The 19,831-nt window shown below is 42.5% G+C and overlaps 1 protein-coding gene across 1 annotated transcript in view; it reads right to left on the bottom strand.

Annotated features, from left to right (window-relative positions):
• NUCB2 (nucleobindin 2) overlaps positions 1-2,292 on the bottom strand; it is a 28,746-nt gene extending 26,454 nt beyond the window's left edge. Inside the window, exon 1 of the mRNA XM_086613315.1 lies at positions 2,090-2,292. The gene's annotated coding sequence lies outside the window, so the exon portion shown is untranslated. The remainder of the gene's footprint in view (positions 1-2,089) is intronic.
• Between the last annotated feature and the right edge of the window lie 17,539 nt (positions 2,293-19,831).

The following is a 19,831-nucleotide window of genomic DNA, read 5'->3' on the forward strand; positions in this document are numbered from 1 at the left end:
AACGCCTTTGTTGCACAGGAGTTCAAATCAAGGCAACACTGATACGGGCTTTTAACTTAACAGTGAAGGATTTTATCTTTCTTTTGTAAAGCGGCATTTGTTTAGTCAGTATATCACTAGAAGCATGGGTCAATATTTCCACACCTCTGACATTTGAGTCAATAACAATATTTTACCATTTGTCTTATCTCACAGAACTACTGCTCTCCCCTTCCACAATTACAATTTAAGTTATACACATATCACTTGGGGGCAGCTTTTGACACAAAACCTTTTAACTTGGTTTATACAAATGAAAATTTTATGTTCAGCAATACTACTATTACTACACAGCCAAGGTATGGAAACTTCATCTTATTCAATGATAATCTTTTTTGTTCTTGCTTAGTTTTTATTTGCTTGATGGAGTTTTCGGAATGTAATTTCACATATTAAATAATGATCTGTCAAGCCATATTATAGCCCCAAGTCACAAGGAAATTTACATCAGATGCCCACATTAGATACCTTTGCATCCAATAGCTAATGGAAGTTTTAAGCAGACCCAATGAGCAATATTAATTTATGATTTTGTTTCCCCCTTTTCTGTCTATGCAAATTAGCTTGGTTAGAAGTGAATGAGATTCACATTGTTCTACTATAACACATTTTTTTAAAGATAGACTTATGTTATTACTTTTTATATATAATTATCTTTTTTATTCCGAAATAAAATACTGCCACTGTCCAAAAGATTACAGTAGCAAGTAAAAGAGAAAATACATAATGACAGTTAGGAGTTACTGTATGTAATGAGGTTAATAATTTGCAGCCCATTGTGGCTGTCACACTGTGACTGTACAAGATCACTGTGTTCCAACTAACGGTAAGAGATAGAAGTGGATCTACGGTGCTCACCGAACTGCGGGCTTCTCCCATAAACCTTTTGTGAGTCTTAAGCAAAGGTCAATAAAGGTTTCAACAAAACCTGGTCTCAAACAATTTTTGAGTGGCTTGTCATCTCCCATCCAGTCTTTAGAGTAGGAATTTCTCCCATGCTGCTGTTTAGTTGAGAGTCAAAATACACAATTCAGGGTAGAACTGCACCAATACTGAACCAACTACAGGTCTTTTCTTTAGAGCGGGAGAAAACAAGATGACAAACAAGACCCGGAGCAAACCTCCACATTGAACTTGATACTGTGGTATACTGGTGCTTCACCGTTGTTACTATGATGGTCTAGTTTTGAAAACGCTGGACATTATTTCTCAACAGCAAATACTTACAACTCAAATAACAGAGGCTTTTTCTCCTACAGGCTTACCAAAAAGTGCTGCCAGAAGCAATCGCTTGTGAAAACCATAGCCATCTTCTTTTCAGAAAAAAAAACAAAACAGTTACCTCTCTACAACCATGTTTCAACTTTTTCCTTTTCTGGAATATTTCCTGAGTAGAGTGGCTAGCCTGACACTAGAGCATTTTACCTCGCTCCTCCAGGGGTGCTGAGGTAAGCACAACGCCGAAAAGCTATACCCTTTCTAGTGAGACCAGGCTACTTTCCTGGATCAAGCAGGTTTTCCGGCGTTGTGCAATTACCAGCTGCCGCTGCCAGGTGTGCATTAATTTCTCCCGATCTTTAAAGCGAACCGCTCAGGTGTCCATCAGCGGGGCTGGGAAGTGTTACTTCCTGAGAAGCCACCGCCTCTGCCCGACGGCCCCGGTGCAGAAAGGCTGGAGGGAGGGAGACAGACCCGGGGAGCCTCCTTCCTGGCGGGCGGCGGGACACTCCCGGCCGAACTTCGGCTGCTTCCCTCCCCCGCCGCATCCCCTCCCCACACAGGAGAGAGCCCCTCGCCCCGCCGCGCTCCTCCCGCCCGTCCTCCTCCCGGCGCCGCTTCCCCTCGCGTTACCGTTACTCCGCGTTTTCCAATCTGACAGGAAGGAGGGTTGTTAGACCCCCGCCGGGGAGACGGCCCCCTCCCCCCGCGGCGCCCAACGGCTCTCCCTGACAGGAGCTGCCCTGCCGCGAGGCCGCGCCTCCCGCCGCCCACCTCCGCCACAGCGCGGGGCACCGCCGCCCCGAAGGCGGCCTGGGACGGGCGGCGCTACCTTTCGGTCCCCCTGAGGCGTGAGACGAGTCGCTGCTTCTTAAGGACGAGGTGTCTTCTGCGCGCAGGGATGAAGGGGGCGTCCGCCAGGCGTCCTCCTGAGGGGCTCGGCACCGCGGGGCGGTGTGGTGTGGTGCGGTACAGTACGGTACGTTACGGTACGGTAGAGCGCGCTACGGTGCGGCGCGACAGCCCCGCGGCACTCCAGCGGCCCCGGCTCGTGTTGCCATGGAGACAGGTCCCGCCCCTCAAGGCGCGGGGATTGGCCGCGCCTGACCCCCGCCCGGGCGTCGCGGATGACTCTGATTGGGCAGCGCCGGGCGCCGAGGCGAGATTGCACGAAAGGACGCGCCGCCCCCGCGGCTGCCGGCGCCGAGAAGGTACGTGGCGGTAGCGGCGGGGGCGGGCCCCGGCCGCGCGCCTCCGGCGTCACGGGGGAGGTGGTGACGTGGGCACGTACCTGCGCCGCGCGAGGGGGGTGGCGGGCTGCGGCGCGGCCGACGGCGGGGCGGGCAGCCCCGGGGGCACGTTAGTCCGAGGGGGGCCTCTGGGCGGCCCCCGGGGAGTTTCAGCCCCGGGGCCGCTGTCTGCCCGAGCCCAGCCTCCGCCCCGCGCGGCTGCCGGCCCCGGGCCGCTTTGAAACGCCGCGGTTAGCGGCGGGAGGTCCTGAGGGAGACCTCGTTCTGCGGGGAGGCGGGCCAGGCCCGCGGGCCGGGGGTACGGTGCCGCCTTCCGAACACCCCGGTCCCCGCCTCGCCTGCGGAAGGGAAAGGCGTTTGTTCTGCGGCGGGAGCGCGTCTGCGGCGGGGAGCAGCGAGGGCGTCGAAAGTTTGCTGCTCCCGGTGACAGAAGCTACTTCTTGGTAGCTCGTTTCCCCTCCATGTCCTCTCTGGGAGCCCTGTCGCTTCCTGTGGTACCTCTGGAGAAAATTTTCCCCTTACAGGGAATGGCGTTTCGTGCAAACTTTCTCTTAGTTGCAGTAAATTGTTGCTGTTGCGTGTCCGGTCGTGAGCTGTTACGTAAGAGTTTGAAAACGTATTTTCAGGTATCCTTTTCCATGACTGCTCCTCTTCTTTTTGCTACTTCTTTTCACCCGTTTGAACCTTAATGCGTTCAGACTTGGTTTTCCCTTCTTAGAAACGAGGATAAAAAGGAGGGGGGGGGGAAATCTTGTCTTCTATGCCGATTAAGCAAGTTAGAAAGCTTTTCAGCCTGCACATTTGTTTATGCTTTGGTGTAAGCTCGGGATTTTATTTGTGAATTTCCTTTCCCGCCCTGTTTTGAAATGTGGTACCTATATTTTTGAACTATCTTCTCTGTGTTCTCGGCACTAAAAGTGCTTATACATTATTCAGAAAATTTCTTTTTAGTGGATAGGTAAATACGAGCTGTATTAGCAAATACTCTATAGTTCCTGTAAAAAGTAATAATTTCTGAAATAAGCACAAATTCTAGTTGTAACCTGTTATGTTTCAATACTGTGAGCCTGTGCTTACATTTAAATAAAGAGGTACTGACATCTGTGCATTCTTGAAAAAGCTTTATTGCTCTGCGTTGTATTTCTGTTATTCCAATTTACATAATAATAAACTTCTACAAGTTATTTAAGTTTCGTTTAAGAAACTGTTGCAATAGTTCAGACAAATGAGAGGAAAAATAAATTATTGAGGGATTTGTGCGGTCTGACAGGCAAGACACTCAAAGCTATCATGGAGTTTTGAATGCTTAATTATAAAGAGAATTGGAGTCCAAAGTGGTGGTTGAAATTGTAGCTTCTGGGTTATGCGCATGAAAGAATAATGGGGATGTAAACTGTCTATAATGACATCTGTGGTAATAGAAAACTATTAAAGTAGTAAGGCGGGTACTACTTGAAGCTTTACCTTTCTCTCAAGGAAATACCGTTCCATACTCTTAAATAATTTTTCTACAGTATTTTTCACTTTAGAAACAGAGTTTTGTGGTCAGTTAGCATCCTTTACTAGTTTGTAAACTCTAATTTTTGAGACCTGAAAGCACTGAAATTTATGAAGTGTAAATTCATATGTACATGTCAGTAATCACAAACAACTTAGAGCAAAAAACTAAATAGCAACATTCTGATGGCAACAGTTGAAACAAACATACAATGACACTAAAAGTTCAGTTGAAAACGTGACAAATATGTGTAAAAAGAACCTCTAAATTTGTGGCTCTGCGTTTTATCAGGGTAAACCATGAAGTTGCACAAGGAGAGCCGGTTGGGACCAGGCCTTTTGCCATGTCACAGGCTCCACAAGCAGGGCTGGCTGGAGGCAGGGAGGTCATGCTCTGCCTGTGTGGCAGTGACCCAGCATCCTCATCCACGCATTGTCAGGAGCCAGTTACAGGCTGAGGCAGGAAGGAAAACCTCTTGTGCTCTGGGTGGTGTTTGGCCGTAACTGACTTAGTTGACCTCCTGGGAACACAATCATCCTCACCTTTTGCAGCTTAGATAAGATTATAGCCTACCTCATGCTGCTCTGCCATACTGTTTTGTCTTCTGTATTTGAACAGGTGTTTGCAGGGCTGTAGGATAGCTCAGTTTGCTGCTGGGTATTTAAAATATATGCTTTATTTTTTTTTTCTGCTTTTACTGTCAACAATGAAGAAGGAAGCATGGGAGAGGTGGAAATTCTTTAAACAAATATCGGCATCAGGAGGAAAAAAAGCTGTGTGGAGATGTGCCCTTGATGCTAATGGTAATATGGGATATCCAACGTTGTTTTTCCCAGTCAGGCATGATGTCAAGCTCTCAAATGGCTGATCTAGAATATACAATGGTAAAAATGTCCATGGCCAGTTTATACAAACGTCCCGTAAACCAACAGAGCACCCAGACAGTAGCGCAATTGCTGTACTGACACTGGTAGGTACATGAGAAGTTCTGGCACGTCTGAATGCATCAAAGTTCATCTTGGTGTATGCCGCTAGATTAAAATGCACTCACTGTAATGCAATGACAAAATTTGCTCGGTTATGATTTCCTGCTTTATTTCTAAATCAGTTTCTATATTGCTATTTAAATTTCTAAAGCAATTTTTCTTGTGTTGCGTGTTACAAGATGGTGTTAAGGCTTATTGAGACTGATTCTCCTTTTTCTGGCTCTTGCATATTTTTTTTATATATTTTTTTAAATTCCTTCTGGGTTTGTATGTTGGTTTTTTGAGTCCGTTTAGCTTGGATCTCCCCTGGCTTTAGCCACACAGCTTCTAAAGCTGTTTGATTGCTGGTTTAGATGGTTTAGAAGATGCTGTTTGGATTCTTAAACGTTACTGCAGTTTCAACATGCAGGAAGCCGCAAGATTTGAAAACTGCTAAGGATTTTAGTATTGCAACGGAAGCAGTTACCTTACTCTGTGTCATGGTTTGATGGGGGGGGCAGGGTTCTGGTGGCAGGAGAGGGGCTTTGCTCCCTGTGACCTCCCTGGTTTTGGAACCGGGTTAGACTTGGTTCTGGCCACCAGATAGGACTGCCATCCCCCTCAGGCTTGAGCCAATCAGCGCCTCTGCGAATTGCCCTATTTAAGTTGGGACAAAGGAACCGGGAAAGGTGCTTTGCCCAGGAGCGAGGAGAAAAGGGAGGAGGGCACTGCCCCCGCTCCCTGGCTCCCGGCCGGGCAGCTGCCTGCGTCGGGCCGGCGCTGCCCACTGAGGATGGTGGCGGCAGAGCTGGCTGGGGAACTCGGGGGCACCCCACTCCCCAGGTGCCCACTGGGCTGAGTTCACCCGGAGAGGACTGAGATCTGAGAGAAACAGCTGCATCGACACCAGGTCAGTGAGGGTGGAGCAGGAGGAGGTGCCGGAGCTGAGTTTCCCCTGCAGCTGGTGGCGAGATGGCAGGCGGGCCCCCCTGCAACCAGGACGGCCTCGGTGGAGTAGAGACCCACTCGCAGCCTGTGGAGAGGAGATGCCTGAGCCTGAGGACGGTCGTGTTGGAACACACGACAAGGCAGAGAGGCATCTGGAGTCTGCGTGACGACCCACGCTGGAGCGAGTGGCTGCAACTCCCTAAGAATCCGAGACTGTGGTAAAGCCCACACTGGGGCAATCCGTGGGGAAGGATTGCTTCCTGTGGGCTGGACTCACGCTGGAGAAGTTTGTGGATTTTTCCTCGTGAGTAGGGGATCCACTGGAGCAGGGGAAAAGGGTGTAAGGACTCCTCCTCCTTTAAGAAAGAAGCAGCAGTAACAGCACGGAATGAACTGACCTGCACTCCCCCAGTCCCTGCCCCCTGCGCCACTGGGGGGAGGAGGTAGAGCCGGGAGGAAAAGGAAGGGGTGGGGGGAAGGAAGGTGTCGGTTTTAAGATCTGGCTTTGTTTCTTTTTATCCTCTCAAGTAACCGGTTTTGTTTCCCTTTGTCCTTTTAAGTAACCATTAATAAACCGTTTTGCTTTAAGAAAACCCAGTCTGTTTTGCCGGGGACCATGGTTGGTGGGTGCTCCCTCTGTTCTTGTCTCAACCCTCAGTCCCTTTATTATATTTTTCTCCTCTCCACTGTACTGGAGAAGGAGAGACTGTGTGAGTTTTAGTTGCTGGATTGGCCTAAAACCATGACACTCTGAAATTTAGAAACACTGTTCTTAATGCTGGACGTAGAATGGCAGAGCAGAAGAAAGGATTGTCTTTGGCTACCATTTTGTTAAGCTGTTCCAGTACGTTAGTAAAAATGGGTAGGATTTCAAGAGGGCTCCTATATACCAGAGTACCTTTGATACTTTTTGCTATTATTTTTATTTGGTGGAAGGCTATTGATATTAAAACTGCCATCAGCAGAATGAAGAGTTAGGTAGTCAAATGTCTCTGAAGGAGTCTGTGGCTCCTAAATCTCCCTTTTCTGTCTCTCTGCTCTGGGAAACACAGTGATAGATGTTAATTTTGTCATTGGCAGCAGCAGACATCATTTTCTCAGAGTAAAAGTGGGTAGAAAGGCTAACTTTGTAGCATTAGTTTGTGTTTTAACCATAGAGTAAGCTGATAACTTCAAGGCTGGTGCTGAAGTACTTCCTCACCCAATTCTGTCCATTGGAAGAATCAGTAGTGACAGAAGAAGCCATATTATAGCTTGTTCCATTTAAGTAAGGAACAAACCACCTAGAATTGAGAACAGAGTTTATTCTCCATGCCTCTGTGGCCGTGGCAGTTCTGGTATTGAAAAACTCATGCTCAACTAGCACAACGTGTGGTTTCCTGTGATGTGTACAGGTACCTGCTGGCCACAGAACTGAAGTCTTCTACTGTGTTTCCCAACAGCAATGAGTTAATAGGCATAACCACAGACCTGAAATGGAAATAAAATAGTCATTGTAAAGTTAAGAGTGTCATGGTTAAGTGCCTAATTTATCTGGTGTGGAAGGGCTGTTGACTTCGTATGAAAGTAGCAGGCCAGAGTACAATTAATTCACTGATGAGACTCTGCTGTGGCTTATGTCTCCTTGAGGAGGCATTGGTTTCAGAGGAGTTACATGAGTTTCTACTTAGCTTAGTGTATGGCCCATAAGTTTTCTTTCTTTTGTAGACCTCTGCCTGGAATCTTTCCCCAGTTTGAACAAGTACAACTCATGTCCTCCCCGATTAATACTATCCTTTTTTTTTTTTTTTTTTTATATGTAAGCAGTCAGAAACTCTTTATCCAAATATAGTTATTGGTTCCACAAGCTTAGCAGTTCTGGCCATATCCTGGCTTTCAGGAGACTGTTCTGCACCAGAGTAACATATTTTGTGGGCATCGTCTCCTGTTGTAAGAAGATTAGGTCTTATGTCAACAAAATTATTTCATTTAAGCCCTGGTACAAGTATCCTGAGTAAAAAGGGAGTGGAGGAGTTATGCTTTAATTTTAGCAATTTTTTATTTGCGTAGTCTGTCTTTTAAGTAGGGAAGAATATTTGCCTCAAAATTTGCCAGATCTTCTCTTGTTAACTCATCCATAGATGGTCTTACTCTAGTAGCTGATATATGGGACCGATATATTATTCCTTGTACAACTGAGATGAGTTTACCGAGGGAAGATTCATCTCTCTGTTGTAGAACTGCAGTAGCAAGTATATTACTTTGAGCTAGTACAACCCTTTCCAGGAAATGAAATTTAGAACAAAAGACTTTGTACAGCACTAATCCAAATGTTGCAATTCAGAGCTGAAAATTGCGGTCACTTTTAAGAAACCCTTCCAGGCTGGGAGGAGGGAGTGTTTCTAACGTGTTGTTTCGTAAGCTAAAAGTATGAATTCGTTAATAATTTGCTGTGAATTAAACCATGATATGCTCTTAGAGCATAGCAGCTGTTCTATGCTAAACTCGAGATACCTCACCCCTTAGCAGAAAAAACAAGCAGCAAGATTTCGTAGTTTTAGAAGCAAATAACCAACAGCTGAAAGTTGATAGTATCTTTGTTTTGTTTGGTTTTGGGTTTTTTTTTTTCCCTTCTTGCAGGTCCCATGCTGTTGTAAGGCCTGCTGCTTGGAGTGGAGATTTCTATCATTGCTTTGACTGTTTCAAGATTGTTTTCACCCACTCTCAATCACAAGCTGATAAGTACTATAGCCTAGTTAGTTATGCTACTTATTTTTCTCTCTCCAAATACTGTGTGGCTATGTCATGTCAGGCTGGAACCTGCTTTAACTGAAGGGTGGAGAACCTCTGGGTAGGGTGGGTCCCTGGCTTTCTGGGACTATGCCAGTGCCCCTTCCCATGATCTGAGGTACATCTGGCAGTGTGACCACAGCCATGAGGTGGGAATGTGTGTGTGTGTGTGTGTGTGTGTGTGACTGGGAGTGTCTGCAGTTTGGTCCCTTGGTGGATCTGCTTCTGGTCATGTCATGTGATTAATTGGAACAAAAACCTAGATGGATTGTTCTGGTTAATTATTAGAGACTTTTTATTCCTGTTTTGGTGGTGATAGTCATCTATTCAATGACATATAACAAGAACCTGTTTATTGCAACTCTTGAGGATAACTCCATTACACTAGTTCATTTGGAGAGGTAGGGAAAAAAATCCATTGTCTTCTAATGTTGACCAAAACCCAAATTCTAGAATAAAGATGAGTTACCAGTGTAACTGCATCTATTTATACTGCTCCAGGTCCCATTTCTGTGACGTATTGAACAGCTCAGACACAAGAGAGCACTTAGAATCATAGAATCATAGAATCGTTAGGGCTGGAAGGGACCTTCAAAGGTCATCTAGTCCAACCCCCCTGCAAGGAACAGGGATATCTCCAACTAGATCAGGTTGCTCAGGGCCTCGTCCAACCTGGCCTTGAACGTCTCCAGGGACGGGGCATCCACCACCTCTCTGGGCAACCTGTTCCAGTGTTCTACAACTCTCACAGTAAAAAATTTTTTCCTAATATCCAATCTGAATCTACCTCCCTCTATTTTAAAACCATTACCCCTTGTCCTATCACAACAGGCCCTCCTGAACAGCCTCTCCCCATCTTTCTTGTAGGCCCCCTTGAGGTACTGGAAGACCACTATAAGGTCACCCTGGAGCCTCCTCTTCTCCAGGCTGAACAGCCCCAACTCTTTCAGCCTGTCCTCATAGGAAAGGTGCTCCAGCCCTCTTATCATCTTTGTGGCCCTCCTCTGGACCCTCTCCAACTGGTCCATGTCCTTCTTATGCTGGGGGCTCCAGAACTGGACGCAGTACTCCAGGTGAGGTCTCACGAGGGCAGAGTAGAGGGGGAGAATCACCTCCCTCGACCTGCTGGCCACGCTCCTCTTGATGCAGCCCAGGATGCGGTTGGCCTTCTGGGCCGCAAGAGCACATTGCCGGCTCATATTGAGCTTCTTGTCCACTTTTTCTATGAAAGTTTGTAAGTCTAAAGCTATCCTATGTTATCTGTCATCTTCTACTTATCCTTTTTTGGGCGTGTACCTAGCTGGCTCTCTGCTGAAGATTTCAGGCTAATGTATTTGTTTCAGACTGATTTTCTAATTTTTAAATTATGAAAAATATTTTTTCTGTATATTGTAAGTGAAAGGAAAAATAAAATATGCTGTGGTCTTAGAAAGGGTTGGAAAGGATGGGAAGAAATAAATGTTTTCATAATATAAAATTTTATTTACTGAATTTTAGTAACGTGGCCACTCTAGAACAAAAATAATAACTCTTAGTCTGATCAAAGAGGGTTGTGTTTCAATGGGACATGTTTTTTAAAGATAAACATGCTTGATCAGATTCAGCATTTAAATTCGGCAACTCTTAAAACAGAAATTTATTGGCCAAATAACTTTATTTGGAAACAGGAATATTTAGGCCTTGGTGTAGCAAAATATTTAATCATATGTTTAGGTATGTGCCTACTTCCTTTTGAGTGTTTGTTTACATTTCTGTAAGATTTTATAAAATATATTTTTCTAAATGAGCAAGCCAGTGACTCAGGACTTCAGGTTAGAAATCGGAGAAGGAAGGCTTCCTTGGAAATTTCAGCTCTACACTGATTACAAAAAAGAAATAGACAATTTTTATTCTGTAGAGGAGGATTATTTACATGCACATTTACCAAAACCTGGTAAAGATGCAAGGTCCTTTAGAAACAAAGAAGGAGGTGTGGTCTGAGAAACAGATGTGATCTTGTCTCCAAAATGCTTCTGGTTAGAACTGAGGCAAGACCCATAATAGATTCAGAGTAAAGAAGAGAGGAAAATGAGGAAGAAAGCCTAGTTTCAAAAACCCCTGGGTTTCACCATTTTAAAGGTGTAAAAAAATATGAATACTGGTACAGGACATGAGGATAATTTAAGACTTGAAGCAACATGGAAAAGTCACAAAGAGAAGACAGAAGAGGAACGATATTTTGCTTAAGAAGGAAGGACATAAGACATCTAAGTTGATACAATCTATTTTGGTACTCTGAACTGAAAGAGTGGCTTGGAAACCACGTAATAATGAACAGCAAGAAAAACAAGAAGTAAAAGGTAGGGTACTGTGGTTGCAGCAAGTGTATCGCTACACTTTTTTGGCTTCTCTTCCACTAATGGAAATATTAAAAAAAGTAGAAAAAGAGGCTTGTGTTAAAGGACATACAGTGTATGTATATCACAAAAATGTCATGTGGAACCAACAGTACCATCAATGTCTTATTAAAGGAAAATGTCACACTTTCTTCCTGATGCAATTTTTGATTGGATTTCTTGTGTAAATCAGAATTTTATTACATATTTTTTCAAGTCATCGGCAGTTTATATAATGCCACTGTCATCATAAAGCCAATGAGTAGCATCTGAACTTAAGGCAAAGTATCTACCAGATATTTACACAATTGTGGTGATAATTTAAAATAATGCCTGTCTTTTAAAATTACATCTACTTCTGTCCTGTCATATGTATGTGATTATCACTCAGTTACTGTAGGGGAGAAAAGGGAGAGTCAACACGGGGGTTTTATTCTTGTGGTGTTTAGGTTTTCTGTTTTATTTATTAGGTTTTTTTTATAAACCTTGGACTAATGGGGGCAAGTCAGCAGTGATGTTTCCCAGTAATTTGTACCAGGCTTCTGTGCTTCAGTGTTGTCATAAATAATCCCAAAGAGGGTACAAAATGATGTGAGGAAGTTTGCCGATGACAGGGAGTTACTTAGAGTAATAAAATTAAAAGATGACCTTTTACTTTAGATCTGATACCCAGTAGCTGGGTGATAAAGCAGCAAATGATATGTTAGTAATGTGATCTGATTTGCCTTGAAGAAAAGATGATCTTGGGTGTTGTTTTTTTTTTTTCATCCAAAATGGCAAGCTCTAGACTAGCTCTCTTATTGCTCAGATTGTGCATGTGTAATAAGAAGGTTCTTTGAAAACATCAGTGCAATGCTCAGTGGTGGTCAAAATAGCAAGTATTAGGAATAATGGAATTGCTAGGAAAATGATAGCATAAAATGCAAATGACTAGTATATTGCTGCATAAATCCATTGTACAGCTGTATTGTAATGATGACATGCAGGTCTACTCCTGTAATGTAATGAGTGGCATGCTGGAGGTAAATAGAAATGGTCACTATTTCTCATAACACAGGAAAAAAGCAATCAAATCAGGTGGCAGATTCAAAGGTACATGCTGAACATTGCTACCTGTCTTTCCTTGGTATTGCGTGTTTCATAGAATCATAGAATGGTTTGGGTTGGAAGCGACCTCAAAGATCATCTAGTTCCAACGCCCCTGCCATGGGCAGGGAAACCCTCCACTACACCAGGTTGCCCAAAGACTCATCCAACCTGACCTTGAACACTTCCAGGGATGGGGCATCCACAACTTCTCTGGGCAACCTGTTCCAGTGCCTCACCACCCTCTGAGCGAAAAATTTCTTCCTTATATCCAATCTAAATCTGCCCTCTTTCAGTTTAAAGCCATTGCCCCTTGTCCTATCACTACATGCCCTTGTAAAAAGTCCCTCTCCAGCTTTCCTGTAGGCCCCCTTTAAGTACTGGAAGGCTGCTGTAAGATCACCCCGGAGCCTTCTCTTCTCCAGGCTGAACAGCCCCAACTCTCTCAGCCTGTTGTTTCAATTTCTCAACTGTCTCTGTGAAGTTATCCCACCTTTTGGGCTGGATTGCAAATCAGAATTAAAAAGCTTGGTTTTTTAACTGCTTTGTGGAGGAAGATGAGGTGGGATCTTGTGTATCTTTGAGACATTGAAGTTCAGAGCACAATTTACACTTTCCTGTGCATGTTGTGAAAAGTACAGTTCTGATCTTTAGGCCTCGTGGGTGAGAAGTGCTATTACCTTGTGTTGTTATGAATTGTATGGACCAAAGGTCTTCCTTTTCCTTTAGGTTTTAAAATTGCGATGCTTAGTTCCTAGTGAGAATTTGTCTTTAACTGCAGAGAAAATAATAATCAGTGTCATTAGCAGAACTTGGTGTTGAAAGTACAAAACTCATAGCCGAAGAATGAATGATTAGTTGTTCAGGCAAGAAAAATCTCAAAGGATGGTGGGGGAAGCACACGTGAGTGCAACAGTGTGCAGCTGTAGGACCAAGTGAGCGTGAGTCAGTATGTGTGAGCACGGGCGTGAGGCAGAGCAGGAGCCAGGGCGTGGGAGTGAATGTAAATGTGCATCAGGATGCATAGATACTGGTGAGTGTGCCAGCGGGCGTGAGCGTGCAGGAGCGTGAGCAAGCATGCAGGTGAATGTGGGTATTGAGTGTTTTTCAGGAATTACAAAAGTGGAGGATTTAAACCAGAATTTGTGACCTTTCATTTTTGTGCTCCCTAGAGATGTTTGAGGAGAGGTGGCTCTTGCTTCCCAGTCCCTTACCTGTCTAGTGGCTATTGTTTTTGCCTGCTGCTCTTCTGTGAGGAATGTGCTGAAGGCCAAATCTTCCAGTGAAAGGGTAGTAAGAGCATTTCTGGTCTGGAAGCTGTTTTGCCAGCCTTTCTAGACTCTCCATCCACTGTTTCATCTGATCATGCTGAAAGGAAATGTGCATGATTGTGGAAATCTGTAGAATAGTGCTGATAATATTTACAGTTTTGGAAGTTGAAAATAAACCAAAAAAAATGTATCTATGTGCCAATTGGAACAATGAGTTATAAACTGGACATGCATTTGTTTCCTCATACTGAAAAAGAGAACAATATTTAGCAAAAAAATATTGTTGGTGTCCTTGTTGGACCCCAACGTTATCTTGTTCCTGAAAAACGTGCTGAGGTAATTTGAATGTTACAAGAATGGGAGGATATCGTTGCCAGTTCTGCTCCATCCTGCCTTGCTTTGGACGCTGGCCATCAGGAAACATTTTATCTACTTCAGAGATGAAACGCTTTCTCTTCAGTAGTAGTATTCCAAGCAAGATGTGTAAATAATCTGTGGCAAGGGGCGACTTTGTTACAGAAAGGGAAATCATCCTGACTTTTCCTTTCTTTGATGAAATTTTAGAAAGAGATTTTTACAAAAGATGTGCCGGGGGGAATTTGCATGTTTTGTATTGACCTACATAAACCCTAGTTAAACATAAAAGTAGCTTAAAAATTATTTCACTCTGTTTTTGTCACCCTTTGTACTTTGTCAGCTGTTGGTCTTTATTCTTTGTCAATTCATACATGTTTAATACTGCATTGCAAACATTTTTCCTCACCTCCGAAAGTATTCATAAAAATAAGACTGGGTGAGAATATTTGAAAGAAGAGCACTGTTTGTAATTTTCTTGCCTCTGCCAAGCTATGTGTCTAGAAAATGGAAATAGAGGCTTCTACCTACTGCAGAGGAATGGAAATAAATCATAATGCAAGCTCTTTCAAAAGAAATTACATATCCTGGAGCAGGAAAACTCACAGATCAGTATAACATTTTGTTGCATAGCTTAAGCTTTATTTAAAAAGATAGGTGCTATATAGACATTTGCTTTGGTATCTAACTGGTAATTTTACCAAATGTATCTAATTTGAATTAAGAGTTACGTGATTGACCTGAATGACATCACAGAGGAGAAGCAAGGGAAGGACAGTTTGAAGCAAAGGGTACAGAAAACCTTGTGGAGAAAGAAAAACAAGATCGCTACACACTCCTGCAACTAACACACGCTTTTAAGAATATGTTTTTGCAGAAGCAGGAATTAAATAGTGATATGAATATAAAAGTAATACCTTTAAAATAATTTTGGAAGACAAACATCAAATCAGTTGCACAACTAAATGACCGTGGCACTGTAATTAAACACTGTTTCTTCTTACAAACAGTTTTAATAGGAAATGTTTTACAGGGGTTAGTGTTTATACTTATTCTGTGAAATAGGTAACTGTTAAGCCAAAGGTTTCATAGATTGTGAAGCAAAAAAGTTATTCCGTGTTGTGGAGCAACTGACACATTGCGGGGGGAGGAGGGGAGGGACGGGACCCTCCCCCAAAAAAACAACCCGCAATCACAGAAGCTTATATTCTGAATCAACTGATACAACACAGAAGTGGAAAAACTGCCCTGTGAATCAACACCTAAGAGCTTCCTAGAACTGGTTAGCTGCCTGCTGCCTACTTTTCTGGTGTTGGCATTGGATTAAAGGTAGCTAATATTGCCTTTTTTTAGTGTACTTGTTGCAATTGCTGCAAGTGTTTACAGTTGTGAAGGGTAATGGAGATGGAAATGTCTGAGAGAAAGACTGACCTATAAAATAGATTAGGACAACAACGATTCTTCTGCTAGACCTTACTTTCTTTGCTTATGTTGACACATCTTCTGGCCTCACTCCCACATCCTTCCATATTCTATTCCCTCCACCAATAAAAATGTGTAACGTACAAAGTAAAAGCTTTCATCAGTCTATCTGAAAGCACTCTGCAATTGTTTCTTGTTTCACAAAACCGCAGTTAGGTAACGTCCCTTTTGCAGGCTGGTGAACTGAAGCCAAGACAAACTGGTTTGCCTAAACAAACTGTATCTGTTGTAAAAGTGTTCTCAAACTCTTTCTGTGAGCCTCAGGCTGCAGATGTATAATTTAATCGAAGAAATGGTGCAGGTTCACTTGCCACATTACCAGCGGACTGGAAGGCCTGTCTCACAACATATCCTTTTCATCCATCCTTCTCTGGCACATCTGAGGCTCTCCCCAAAATTTCTTGTGCAAAGGGACATGTGGAGCCCCTGCAAAACTTCCTGAAGAGTCATCCTTCTCCAACCTACCCAGCAAATCACTCTCCGTGTTGAGTGGAATTGCTGTACTTGCAGAGATGGAAACAAATTCTGCTTGCCATGTTATTTTAAAATTAATACTATTTTCTGAGATTTTAAGGAACTTTATGAACAGAAGTGACTGCGCAAAACTTTAAGTACTCAAATCCAATCTTAACGCTTTGTCATCTGGTCAAGACAAAACTCACTTCATATTAAGGTCTGCAGACAGAGTCCCTCATAGGAATCAAATTTTGGGCAAGAATTGATGTCTTGCATCAAAATATTCTGACTTTTGTACCACTAAGCATTAGTAGTAGACTGCAATCAAGTGATTTACTAATTTAAGAGGTTTTGAAGCCAGTAAAAACATGAGCATCAGATTTTTTTAAAATCCTCATTTACAACAGCCCAAAACATTAATTGTCAGTGCTTAATGAACAGAGGGATATACAGTTTAAGCATGGGTTTAAAAAAACCCAAAACTTTAAATACAAGCTTACCTCTGTCATTGCATCTGTTGGCCTTTTGCCATTAGGCAAACTGTATTTATCTTTATATTCCTTTATTTACAAAGGTGCTAGTCATGCTCTATTAGTACTCTTTAGCCTAATACAACATTTGCTCTCTACTGATGAACTAATGGTTTCTAATGAGTTGCAGGGTCCTCACTTGACTCTAAATGACTTGGGCTAGGTCACTAAAATGCTAGGTGGTGAAATAACCTAGCGTATTTATTTAAGCTTCCTTAATCTTTATGCTTATTTAAGAAGGGAAACAAGGAAAAGAAATACAGCAGTGGTAAAATGTTATTGGTGATTACACTCCAAAAGGTCAGTGAGTTCTCAGAATTGTGATATCTGAAAGGGGATTTAAAAAATATGAGTATTTTTAAAGTAATTTAGGGTTAAAAGGGACTTTCAGGAAGCAATCTAATAGTTATGGAAGAGCTGGATGCCTGAGTTCTGATCTTAGCCACATGCCACCATGTGGCCTGGTTTTCAGAGACTGAATATACTCCAGGGTTTGCTGCCAATCCCCTTTACGGAGGGGTCAGGTGGAGTCTTAACAAACTATGGTACGCACTGTCACAGAAACAGATAGTTTCAGCGTTTTGCTGTCATTTGTTCATTCTGTCTTTCTTTCTTTGTCTGAATGAAACATAATACTAGCTTTTGAGACGGCACATACAGGTTCCAAACTTCCGGGGAATGTTTTAGTTATCCGTGAGATCAACCCTGTTAATTTCAGTGCAAATAGAAAATGAGTAAAACTTAATTTCCACTAAAATTAGATTAAAGAAAGATTCTTTAAATGCTTTCAGTGTAAGCCCTCTACAGCTGTTGGGTTATCTGTCCTTTTCCTTAGAAAACTGTGTGATGACTGCAAAGCTCATGAAACTCTGGTGTGAGAAAAACTAAGCACGTAGAAGTGGAATAATTGAGAATAGGATTTTTAGCTTGACTGTTCCATACTGTAATATTTGTGATAGCAATAATTGTAGAAAGAAAGGAAGAAACATCTGTTTCAAATCTGTATCTTCCCCCTTTAGTGAAAGCTGTATGCATACTCAAAGATACCCAGGGAATTCTCTAAAAGGCTGGGAATGTTCCTTACATTTTCTAAGTTGAAAAAGGTCCACTTCTGTCTCTCTTTAGAACAAGCTATTAAAGTCTCTCTCAACCAAAGAGAGAGATCAGAGATGATCAGTACTGCATATTCTCTGCTGCTGTAGGAAAATGTAGTAGCCAGGAAATACATTTATAATACTTCACTGCGTGGTAGGGTCACTTTATAAGACTATCATGTTAATCATAGAATCATAGAATGGTTAGGGCTGGAAGGGACCTTCAAAGGTCATCTAGTCCAACCCCCCTGCAAGGAACAGGGATATCTCCAACTAGATCAGGTTGCTCAGGGCCTCATCCAACCTGGCCTTGAACGTCTCCAGGGATGGAGCATCCACCACCTCTCTGGGCAACCTGTTCCAGTGTTCTACAACTCTCATGGTAAAAAATTTTTTCCTAATATCCAATTTGAATGTTAATCTTTATTCAGGTTTTAAATCTCTTAAAGACTACTTGGTTTTAGAAAAATTCTGGCTTTTCTGACTTAAACCTTGTGGATTTTCAAAGGGTTTTAATATTAGATAGGAGATGAGCGTTTTACTTCATAATCTAATGACCAGGTTAGAGTTGAACTTATTTTTAATAATGTGAGACAAAGAAGGACAGGATGACCTTGCTCACAGGGTATGACAAAGTAGTTGGAGGACCTAGCTTTTCATTAGTTTGGTATTTTAATACATAGTCTCCCACAGGTCAAGGATTCAGCCAGGTACCTTTGGGGGATGCCAGAACATTGCAGGTGGATTCATCCATTGGTTTTAGTGGGATGTTGCAAAGATCGTGCTTAATGCTACTGTGATATGATTCCTGGCTTGCATGATGGATTTCTGCTCTTCCAAAAGACCATGCAGTACTCTAATGGAGTATCTGAAGGTGACATATACACAATTTATTTGAAGGTGACATATACACAATTTAATCATTTTTTTTCCGAAAGCCTTGGAATTTAGTTAAAATAAGGTAGCTAAAAAACATTTAATTAAGCAGTTTTAAAGAGTCACTAGACTACTATATACTTTCACCACACATATGCATAAACTTAAATAGTCGCTGCACTGTGGCAAATGAGGTGTGGTATCACAGGCAGAATTAGCCGATGACACTACATGGAAGTGCCGTTCCCTTATCCTATCCTCTTCCATATCCTTCAGCTATGTTTGAGTATATTTCTCAACCAAAGGACCATTACTATTTAAAACTTAATATTACATTTATATTTGGAAAATAAGTAATTTTCTTAACATTAATACTGTGTTTGCAAATGCTTCAATACTGCCTGAGCTCTGCTCCTAATTTGGATGAGTGGTGTATTTCTCACGGACTGATGTGTCACTGCTTCACTGCAGAAGGATGACTGTGGATCCCAAGAAGGTTTGCTGACAGGTGATTTCTCTGACACCTTGGAAGACAAGAAGTGACATTCCCAACATGTTCTGCACACCCACACTTGGGTGCATAAGCTTGATCCTGATAGAGTTCCTGATACACTCGATAGAATTCTTCTGATGGATGAGGAGTATCCGCAAAGAAAGGGTTCATAATGAGGCCAGAACTGTGTGGTATTCTGATTAGCTGTCTTCCTCCTCCATGAAGTTTCTAAGTGAGCAATGCATATATGAACACACGGTACTTTTTTCCTCCCACTCACATGGGCTCTGTGTCAAGTTGTTTTAAGTGAGTTGTGACACGTATTAATGCTGTTGGCTTCTTTCTGCTGCAGATTGACTGCTGCAATCCTATCAGAGAAGTTTTCCACCAAACTGGGAGGTCATTTTCATTAAAACAACATCCAGTTTTGTCCCTCAAGCACGGCTGTCTTTCTACTTATGAATGTAAGCAGCAAAGGCAAGCAATAAATCCCTTTGAATAATGTGCCAATACTCTACTCTTACATAACCGTCATTCCTAAGTAGAAGATGCTTATTTTCTAATTAAAGCATCTTGGCAAGGATTTCAGGCATTTTAAATTAATTCTGCTGCTTCCAGAACATCCATTAGATAAAATCTGTTGAATTTGAATCATTGATCCTTAACCTGAAAACCAGTTTTACAGATGTCCTCCAGGAAACACATTGTGCGCTTAACTTCCTCTATGAACACTACAAAAAAAAAAAATGTATCCCAAAATACAAAGATTAAGGCCCAGAGCCATGACAGAATTAGACTTGGACAGGGATGTGAAAACTACCTTGCTGAATATACTCGATAGGATAATTTCTTTTCAGCAATATACCCTGTGTGACTACAAATAAAGGCATAACATAAGAAATGGTTCTTTTTTTTTAACAGTAGAATATTTCTATTGACTTGCAATGCTTAAAGAACTATGAAGTTGTGTTACTGATGAACACAGGGTTACTACAAGAAGCTTTATGCAATTTGCTCTTACCAGAAAGGAAAGATCAGATTTTGTTGGTGAGGGCTTGGATCTTCATGGGATTCAGGAATTTGGGCAGCTGGGAGAAGACGTTGTAGCCTCTTTCTTAGCAGCCTGC

Source organism: Tauraco erythrolophus, chromosome 6 (genome assembly GCF_009769465.1).
Source record: "Tauraco erythrolophus isolate bTauEry1 chromosome 6, bTauEry1.pri, whole genome shotgun sequence".
NCBI lineage: Eukaryota > Metazoa > Chordata > Aves > Musophagiformes > Musophagidae > Tauraco > Tauraco erythrolophus.